Source organism: Dermochelys coriacea, chromosome 17, assembly GCF_009764565.3.
Source record: "Dermochelys coriacea isolate rDerCor1 chromosome 17, rDerCor1.pri.v4, whole genome shotgun sequence".
In the NCBI taxonomy this organism is placed as follows: domain Eukaryota; kingdom Metazoa; phylum Chordata; order Testudines; family Dermochelyidae; genus Dermochelys; species Dermochelys coriacea.
The window spans coordinates 5926862-5937793 of NC_050084.1; positions in this window are offsets into that span (position 1 = coordinate 5926862).

Sequence of the window (10932 nt, forward strand, 5' to 3'; positions counted from 1 at the left end):
GCTAAAACTGTATTAAGCATCATTAGACAAAAATGATGACCTTATTAATTTGTCCTTTATGTGTTTTCTGGCAGATTGGACCTCATTATTATGCAAACACAGTACACAGAGCAGCACCAGAAGTAGCTCATTAATGTTTCTTTCCCTTAGTTTGCAACAGATTTTTATTGTGAAGTGTGCATAAAATAATTGCTAATTATGTGCATTAAATTGTACAGTGCCTTTCTTAATTACGATTTTTTAAAATGTTTTGAGAACATTGTGGAACACCATGAAGAAGCCCCAGGGTAACAGTACTGAAGCAAGTAAGTCATAGAAACTGAATTATTTTCACACACATTTTATTGCCCCTTTTCCTGCCTGCAGTTGTATGAAGAACAATTAGAACAACTATGGATTGTTTTGACCAATTCAACTGTAGCTTCTTATTTTAAAAGCCAGTGAGAATGAGTTGTCAAAAATTTAATAAAAATATTCATCAACAAGAAAACAGGAGCATTAAAATGTTCACTTATGGAAGAAATAAAATCTTATAGCTGGGCAGACATTTTTGATTCTTAAATTGTATTTATTGAATTAAAATGGCTTCATTATTTACACGCCATCATATTTCAATAACAGTTTTAAATATTTCCTTTTGTGTTATATTTACCCACCTGTCTTTTTTACTTCCTATAATCTCTTTTTATAGTATAATTCTTCTTAAAATATGTAAGTACAGAGGAAATTAAATGTTAGGATTTGGCATTCATCTATGGTTTGACAACTTTGTCCTAAGTGTATAATTGGTTTAAGCTGGTTGTGCTTCATACTTATCCATAGCACATCTTCTGTAATCTGTCTGCCACTGTAGCTGATAAGACTTGACCACAACTGAAGTTTTTGCAGCACTAGAAATGAAATCCTGATCCATTAAGGGTTTGCATGGATTTAGCTTTATAATCTGGTTTAGAAATTGTGAGTAGACAGATCTAGAAGGAGACTAACATTATCAAAAAGATGCAATGAAAATCAGTAGATTAGCTTAAAGTTTCATAGTAAACTCTGGTTGACAGCATAACCTATGTAATATAATTCCTTTATTTCTGAAATAGGGAAAAGTAGTTGTGCTGTTGGTTGTTGGCCATTTTATCATTTTTAACATTTATTACCGGCAGAAACAGATATATATCTATATATAAAACAGAATTATTTGAATGGCAATTCTACTTTTGTGGTACTTACCATAAAGCATGTTAAGTTATTGGTTTTACTGATTAGTGTTACAAAGTAAGTCAGTATTAGTAATTTAAATATTGGAAGTCTGACCCTTATTTACTGATAAAAGTTTAAATAAACAGTGTATGGCAAGCAAATTGGAAACATGTTTATTCATCAAAGTGTACTTTTGTATTTTGTATTCTTATTAACAGGATGATTTTTGACTATGCTAATAGACAGATTTATTCTGAGCTATAGTGAGCAAACATCTCTTTATTATACCAGCATCTCAGACATGTTGATGATATTTACATAATTAATTATCTGATTGATAGAATACATATGCATTTATTTGAATGGAAATGCTGTTGCAAAATTAATGATTCTTTGTATTAAAATGCCTTACTGTTAATAGGTTTCAGAGTAGCAGCCATGTTAGTCTGTATTCGCAAAAAGAAAAGGAGTATTTGTGGCATTCGCATCCGATGAAGTGAGCTGTAGCTCATGAAAGCTTATGCTCAAATAAATTTGTTAGTCTCTAAGGTGCCACAAGTACTCCTTTTCTTTTTACTGTTAATAGGGTTTTGATAAATGCCTTGGAAATTTTCAACAAGAACACTGTATAGCACTGACTCTCTTGTTTAATTTAAAAATTGTTTAAGAATTGTGCTGCAAAATTGAGTGTACTTTTAGTTGTTTTAAATCAGATCTACAATATTAAATGCAATATGAGACATAAGTATGTAGTATGAATTTTAGTACCTAACTATAGAGACTTTATACATATATATTCACTTGCATATTTTATGTGCACACTAGAACAATACAAACACACACATAGTAACAAATCACTCAAACAAATGTGAATTGGTAAGCAATACTGTAAGTGCTGTAATCAGTTGTGGTGTAAGGCTAAATAGGACCTAGATCCACTAAAATTTCAGGCACACTACAATAATGTTGATACTTTACCCCAATCGATTTTTCCTCCCACGCCAGTACCCTTGCTTTTCTTCTCCTATGAGGCAGGTTAGCCATTCAGCAGCAATCAGCTGTTCTCTGCACTTGCCTCTGCTTGCTTTGCATCTCATTGCCCTCCCAGTTTATAGATAGATTCATAGATACTAAGGTCAGAAGGGACCATTCTGATCGTCTAGTCCGACCTCCTGCACAGCGCAGGCCACAGAATCTCACCCACCCACTCCTATGAAAAACCTCACCTATGTCTGAACTATTGAAGTCCTTAAATCATGGTTTAAAGACTTCAAGGAGCAGAGAAGCCTCCCTCAAGTCAACCATGCCCCATGCTACAGAGGAAGATGAAAAACCTCCAGGGCCTCTCCAATCTGCCCTGGAGGAAAATTCCTTCCCGACCCTAAATATGGCAATCAGCTGAACCCTGAGCATATGGGCAAGATTCACCAGCCAGATACTACAGAAAATTCTTTCCTGGGTAACTCAGATCCCATCCATCTAATATCCCATCTCAGGGATTTACCCTGAATATTGTCCTTTCTGCCTTAATCCACTCCTTTTTATCCCAAGATATAATTATATTTCATATAGAAACAGCATAATTCAACCTCGGGATTATATATCCCCCTCTCCCACTCATAAAACAATCAAACAACAGAGGAACAAGACCATCCCTGGCATTAGCGGATGTAACACAATTGAAGTCAGTGTAGTTGCGCTGCTCATACCAGGGCTGAGTTTAGCCCGAACTCAGAGACACAATCACTCATCTTTTTTCTATTGATTACACTACATCTTCCAGAAGAGAGAAAACAGTTAGCAATAGCAAAATCTGCATGCACAGAGCATTCTATTGCTTTATTTTTATTTTATTTTCATGTTCAACTTTTCATTAAACCATTTCATTCTGCCCTTCATTCTTTTGCAATTTAGTAATTCAAACGCATGGCAGGGTATATTTCTGTTGAGCTGGGCTTCAAGAGAACATAGGCCACACCCTTACAAGTGATTCCTGAGCACTTTTCTGAGGCTTAGTGATAGTTCCTGGGAAGTAGCACACTTAGGATCTTGGCCTAGCAGGCCATAGAATAGGAGGGCTCACATGAGCTTGGTTTAAGTAGGATGGTCATGCCCGGGACATTTTTAGAAGCTCTGTGTGTGAACTTCTAGGAAGGAGGGGCCGGGATGATCTGGAGCTGTCCTCCCCCATGCCCCTTCTCTCTTTGTCAATAGAGCTTCATGCTCTACTTTACTGCAAGGCATTAAAGGGACCAAATCTGAGTCAAGGACACGGGGGCATCATAACTTCCTCTCTGGAAGGCGGAGGCAATATAACATGCTTCCTCCTCTTCAGGAGTCCATTTGCACTGGCTCCACTGGGTTACTGGGGGAGAAGCCTGAGAGCAGATGCTTTGTGTCTGCTCAGAACCAGTAACTCAGTACTAAAGGGATACTGCTTTTTTCACTTCACACCTTAACGTTTCCCTGTATCGCCTCTGTATATAACTCTCAATGTATCTCTTATTTTTGAGCCATTTTGCAAAAAGATACAAATCCTATTTCAGTCTTCTATATGTGGGAAGCACCAAAAATGGGAGCTTTTTGATAGAAACACGTTACTTTTTTCAGTTCTTAGTAATCAAACAATATGTGAGTATAATTAAGGTTATGTTGGTTTCTGGTGTTTTATGCAGATTTGAAACTTTGCATACTTATAAAAACAAGTAGCAGCAGAAAATCAATTGTTTTTGTAAATATTTTATTAAGACCATAAGAGCCATATTAGGTCAGACCAATGGTCCATCTAGGCCCGCATCTCAGGGAATGAACAGAACAGGGCAACAGCTTCTGGCAGTTGGAGGTTTAGGGATACCCAAAGTAGTTTTCAAAACTTTTGGGCTGCTCTTTTGTTGTTGTTACTTTCCTAGAGTCATAGGGCTAGATTGTGAAAGCCTGATTCGTGAGCGCTAACATGATCATCGAAGTCAATGAAACAACTGTAAGTAACCGCTAAGCAGGGTAAATAAAGGGCTTACAATATGGTCTATAAATCCTAGTGAGGGAAAATGACCTATGGGTCAAGCTAGTCTATCTCTGGTCAATGCATGCCCACCTTGCATTTTCTAGTGCTTTGTCCAATCTGATTTTAAATGTTCTACGTGATAGGTCTTCCATTCTTTCTATAATCTTAGATCTCATTGACAGGAAATCTTTCTTGATAGTAATCTCAAGTGATATATCTATCTATATATATATAACAGCTTTCAGAGTAGCAGCCGTATTAGTCTGTATTCGCAAAAAGAAAAGGAGCTTTCGTGAGCTTATGCTCAAATAAATGTGTTAGTCTCTAAGGTGCCACAAGTACTCCTTTTCTTTTTGTGGATATATAACAGCCTCATACATACATACACTTTACTATATTATAAATACATATATGAGGCTGTTAAGAGGGTTAGTGAGAAGATATAGGCTGCAGTGTTTTCAATATGTTGATAACTCTCAAATTTATATCTCTGTCTCTTCTGATACAGATAGTGCTGTTGATCATATAGGGAGGTTTGGGCCATGAATGAAAACTAGCTGGCTGAGGCTCATTGCAGAGATAAAAGTGAGGTGATAATGGTAGGTTGGGGAAGGCTACCAGATGTTCTGGAAAGGCTATCTCCCCCTTTGACTGAGGATGTTTTTCTCCCATTTATTACCTGTGTTGGAATTCTGGCATTGTACTTGCTCCCCTGCTGTTGTTGGAGGATCATATAGCAGTAGTGTCCAGGAGATTATGACCTTTATGTCAGATGTGGCACATACTGCAGTGATTCATGCCTTTGTCACCTCAATACTGGATTATTGCAATGCAGTAATCTGGAACAGGTTTACCTGCTCCCTGACTGAAATAGCCCAAGCCTGTTGACATGCAGAGCATGCTACAAAACACATCTATTTATACAGGCTGCTGCAGAAGTGTACCTGTGAGAGAAATCAGATGTGTGGGGAAGAGAGGAGTTTGGTGTTCTGCAGGTGATCTAATTTTGTTTTGGGAATTTATGGCAGTGGACACACTTTTTATTTTATAGTATGCAATTAATTAACCTTTCCTCAGAAATAAATTCCTCTAAACTTTGATTTACGTTTTAAATAGATTTCAGAGTAGCAGCCGTGTTAGTCTGTATTCGCAAAAAGAAAAGGAATACTTTGTGGCACCTTAGAGACTAACAAATTTATTTGAGCATAAGTTTTTGTGAGCTACAGCTCTCACGAAATCTTATGCTCAAATAAATTAGGTTTTAAATAGAGTTGTGCTCAGTGGCCAAGATTTTAAAATATAGGTACCAAAGACTCCTAAAACCACAGGTAAATCTCTAGTCTGATTTTCAAAAATGCTGAGCAAGAAACAGCTCCCAATGGCCTCAATGACAATTGTTGGCTGTTTATCGCTGATAATTAAACCACCTTAGGCCTTGTCCAAAGGCCACCAAAGTCAGTGGGAGCCTTTCTGTTGATTTCAGTGAACCTGACTTTAGGCCCTTATTTTGGAAAATCTTAGCCGATGTATTTAGCTACTGCTGCGGTCATCCCTGCAAATTTAAAAATCCCAGTAATTATTACTTCCCAATATAGAAGAAGATTGCTTTGTAATTACAAGACCACATATGTATCCATGCATAACATGGATAGATTTTAATTCATAAACTAGGAAGAACATTATAAAGAAATAACTTTTTGTCATGAAGAAAATTCAAACTATGATGTGAAATACTGTCTTGAGAACAAACTGATGTCAGATTTTAAAAATACTAAAAGTCTATAAAAAGAAAATGAGTACTTGTGGCACCTTAGAGACTACTCCTTTTCTTTTTGCGAATACAGACTAACACAGCTGCTACTCTGAAACCTGTCATAAAAGTCTATAAAGTCTCAATGTCATTTTGATTCAGTGACATAAATGTACATTACAAGAATATTGATGAAAGCAATTTATGTACCATTTAAAGCCCCAGTTCTGCGATCACATTTGTGTGGGTTGGGCCCTGTGCCCATTTGGATCTATCTGCTGACTGGGAACTGTGATTGCAGATTTTTTTTAATCACAAAGATAATCCAATTGACTGTAAGCTTTCTTTACAATAGTGGTCTAAGACTATGATAGCACAATGAAGATTTAGCTAGATTAATTCATGCATACAATTGATGTTTATATGCAGTAAAGCAGATAATAATAATTTACAATGATTTACATTTTTTACATTTACATTTACATTTTTTGTGTCTTCTAAGAAATAATCTGCAAGCCGATTTTAAAATCCTCAAATTTACACCCTGGCCCTACAATGAGCTCTATGAAGGCATCTTCATCAGCAGTCTGCAATTACTGAAATTGAACATAACATTAAAAATCTGTGCTGTGTTGATTACATGATATTTTTTTCTAAACAACCCAGTACAAATTGCAAATTCAGTAACTCAACATACCATTCCAAATTCCCTTTCTGCAAATATTTCAGGCCTTAAATTATAATCACTTAGTTTATTTCCCTAATATTTTATATATTATCTGATATTCATGGTGCACAAGAAGTCTTCGTATTTGTACCATAAGACTTTGTAATAATATTGTTTCAATATCAGTATCTCTGGCAGTAGTTAGGTTGCTAAAGTTCTGTTTCTTAGTAATTCCTAGTTAAATCTTCGATATATATAGCTTGGTATATGAAGCATGACAGTCATTTAAAGAAAAAAACTTATTTGTTTTACAGTTTGACTGTTGTGGTCTGAAAAGCAGAATTCACATTTCCAAGAGTGCAGTCCAAATTAGTTGTACCGGCCACCATTTAAACTAATCTTTCATTGCGATTTTGAATTGAAAGAAGCAGAAAGTAAGAGCAATCAGTGCATAACAAGTTGTATTTAAAGCGTACAGGAACAGCTGCTGAGATTACAAATGCAACATTCTAATTGTTTTATATTCTAATGAGCAGTCATTGTTACAAGCCAGTATTTTATACCGATTATGTTGCACACATAGTGCAGCTGCCACTGACCCCTCAATCAGCACTAACAAAAAATCTCTTTGTTACCAGTATGGGAAATATCTGCTGTTATGGGTGTGAATTCAAAACTGAGTAACATTCATCAACAGAAAAAAATTAAAAGGACCATTTATGGGAGGCATTTGGGCTCGTATAAATGAATCACTGAGCTTTTGAAAGCCTTACAATTATCACTTTTACATATTTTTTCTAATAATTGAATTGTGAATAAAAATGTAGCTCAGGATATCTGAATCCCATGGAACATTTTTTCCATAGAAATATCTGACTTCTAATAATTTTTTAAAATATTTTAAACTCATAAGTTTCTGTTCTATTCTGTTCTGCTACAATGAAAATAAGGTCATTTGTCATTCTGAGATTTTTAATTCATAAATTGAGTTTTCTTTCAAGTACTTTTATATTGAGTTTAGTAAGAGCCATTTTTCCCACCTGAGGAGCCAAATGGTGGTAGAGGAATGAAAGAGCAAGTTATAGTTGCTGAGATGTTTCCTATATCAAATACCTTTGGGTTCTGTAAGCCGTTTGCCCTTTTGAGGACATTAGAATACAGTTCATTTGTATAACATAGATACAGTACCAAGCACTTATATAATTAAAGTCACAGTTGACTCTCTGGTTACTTGGGACTATCCTGTCCCTTAAATTACTTCCATGCTACACACATTTATAAGGCTGTGGAGAAAACAGTCATCACCTCCACAAACGGGTAATTCTTATGTGGTATTTATCATCATTATTCTTCATGTCTGTACATTTCTTCCTCTTCATAATATACAGAAACATTTCGTCAAATTCTTCAACTGAAGTCAGTGGAACCACTGATGCATGTTGCCCTTTCTAAAGGGCTTGCACTAAAGAATTTGGCTAAGATTTTGAATGTTGTGTGGATACATAGTGAGTGCTGTGCAGAAATTCAGCTATGTAACTCTCTTACGGGAAAGAAGAAAGGCCATCAGGTAAAGCAATGGCTTAAGAAATCTGGATTCTGTTCCTGGCTTTGCTATATATTTCTGATGTGACCTTGGCAAGTCAGTTGATCTCTGTAACTCAGTTTCCCCATCTGTAAAACTGAGATAAAACCTACCTCACAGGAAAGTTCATATCTTATTCTTATCTGTAGAGCTTTGAGATCCTTCGTTGGAAGGTTCTGTAGAATTCCATATTGTTGTTGTTAATGGGAGTCATGCAAAAGCTGCCACCATATTGATATGTGACTTCTACATAGTTTTTTTTTCAAAGATTTCAGAAATTTAAAATTCTGTAATGAAAATATCCATTATAAATAACTGGTGAAAAGATGAGTATAAAACCGTTCATATATCTTATTACATCTTTTGTGTTACAGTAACCATTTCTAAATTATATTAAGTTTAGATAAAAAGGAAAGCACAAAATTTGTGCAGTTTTGATATCTACATTTTATACTTTATAAACCTCAGCAGCAGTTCATGCTTATGGGAAATGTCTTTTATTTTTAACAGCAACCAAGTGTATGGTTGACAGAAGCATATTTCTCTTTTGTTTGAGCAGCTTCCAAAGCATCATACTGCAGGTTTTTTTAAAACTTTGCCAAGTCTAGCTCAGATTAAATTTCTTTGTTAGACTTTCTCTTTTAAGCATCTGGATCAGAAATAGTATCCTCTTACTATGTAGTAACGAAACATTTGGAAATCATCTGAAAAATTGTAATAGACCACAATAGTCCTGGGCTTTATTTCTCAGTGTAAGAAATAGGTAGGATGCAGAGGGATATTTTTAAAGCTAATTTCACTTTGTTTAAAACATCTTCGGCCTACAAGAACACTAACTACTAGGCATTTTTATCCCAAAAGCTGTTGCTTAGTTATCCATTTTAGCCTTGTGAAATACTGTTTTCATTTATACATATCTGTATTTGATGACAAATTTTTCAGCACTCTGTGGTAATCTTAGAACACACAAGTTATGACTAACCAAGTTTTAGATAAAAATTGACAAAGGTGATGAATGCTAACCCTGGGTTTTCTTTACTGATTAATATATATTAGTTATGTTGAGTAAGTATAGAGAATTTGCTTATAAAATGAAGGAAAGTGAAATTGAAGTATACAGTCCACATTAATCTGAAGAGGTTTAAAATAAAATAAATTTATATCATTTTATTCATTTGAAATATTAGAACTTATAATAACAGTGAAAATATTTCTCTCATATTTCATAAACTTGTTTGAGTGTGATCATTATAATGTAAAATCAGATTGTTCCCAGTAATCTTTCAATGGAGAGTTAAGTTGTATTGATGGATATGATAAGAAAAAAACAAGCAGCAGAATTTTAGTGGTAAAGAATTACTTGTAGATATTTCACTAGAAAGAAAAGGGCCAAGTTTGATGCTGGTGTGCATTAAAGTCAATAGAATGTCATCCTTTTACACCAATCGTAAATTTCAGGGCATCCAATAGATTGAAGAAAACTTTGTTCACTACAGTATTGTTAAAAGGATGTAGGTAGAGAGAAGGGAATATAGTAAGGAGTTGGAAAAGGATGTATGTGTGTTTTAATTATTTTGCAAACAAATTGATTTCTTATACACTTAGTAGAGGCGGAGCTGTACCAATGATGTGCTCCATGTTTTTTCTACTTTCCTTTACACTAAGCAGTCCACACCACTGACTGGAATTAAGACCACAATTTTATTTTGATTGTCCTTGATGACGTGTCAAAGTGCTAAATGCTGATTTGTGATTGTATTTGCAGTCTTGTATACGCAGCTCTCTAGTTTTTTCTCATCTGCTTCCTCAATTTTTGTCTGATCCCTGTGAGGGAACAAGATAATGATGGCATATGGTGGTACATCATTTCCTTTCTTACAGCTGCTATGTCAACTGGTGAAACACACGCAAAACCTGTAATTCATGCATTGGATTGTGATGCCAATCTCACAAAGTAAAAAATTCTCCACACTCCTCTGGGGGGAGTTAGGAGATGCTAATAAAGGAGTGGCTTGGTAGGGTCAAAACGTTGTGTAGGTGCCATTGGACTGAGGCAACTGATGTCTGGTATATATGGGCATGTATAGGTGAAACTGTCATTTTTTTTAGTCCCCTGAACCCACATATTCAATCCTTCATCTTCCTGCCCTTATCCCAGAACTGGAAGATATAAATAGAGCATGAGTGTTGAGTTATTTCTGAGTTTTGATTTACAGGACAAGTTAATTTAGCGACAGTGTGTTTTCCTATGTTAATTATCACAATGCTAATATCTTGTATTTTGCTGTGGTAATCTGGGCCTGCTCCTGCAAACCTTTGGTTTCAGAAACAGATTCCTCTTGTGCCAGGTTTCCAGTGGCGATACTGGGACTACTCACTAGAGTAAGTGGACTGGGGGCGGTACTGGGACTACTCACCGGATTTAGTTCCCTTTTTTGTATCACAACATACAGTTATCCTGTTTCTCATTATTGGCAGCTTGTTGGCTTTTTTTTTTTTAATTTTCAGAGGTGGCTCCAACCAATCATGGTAATTAAAGTTCCCATGGAACTTTTTGCAATAGTTAGGGGTATTAGTTTGTGTACTTCTGTTGTCCTCACCAAACAAAATTGACAGACTCTTCCTCCACTACAATATTCAAATTTTATTGGCACAAGACAGTGGAGAATCAACTTCAGTACCTGGAAAGGTAATGGAGCAAATAATTAAGTAATCAATTTGCAACACCTAGAAGA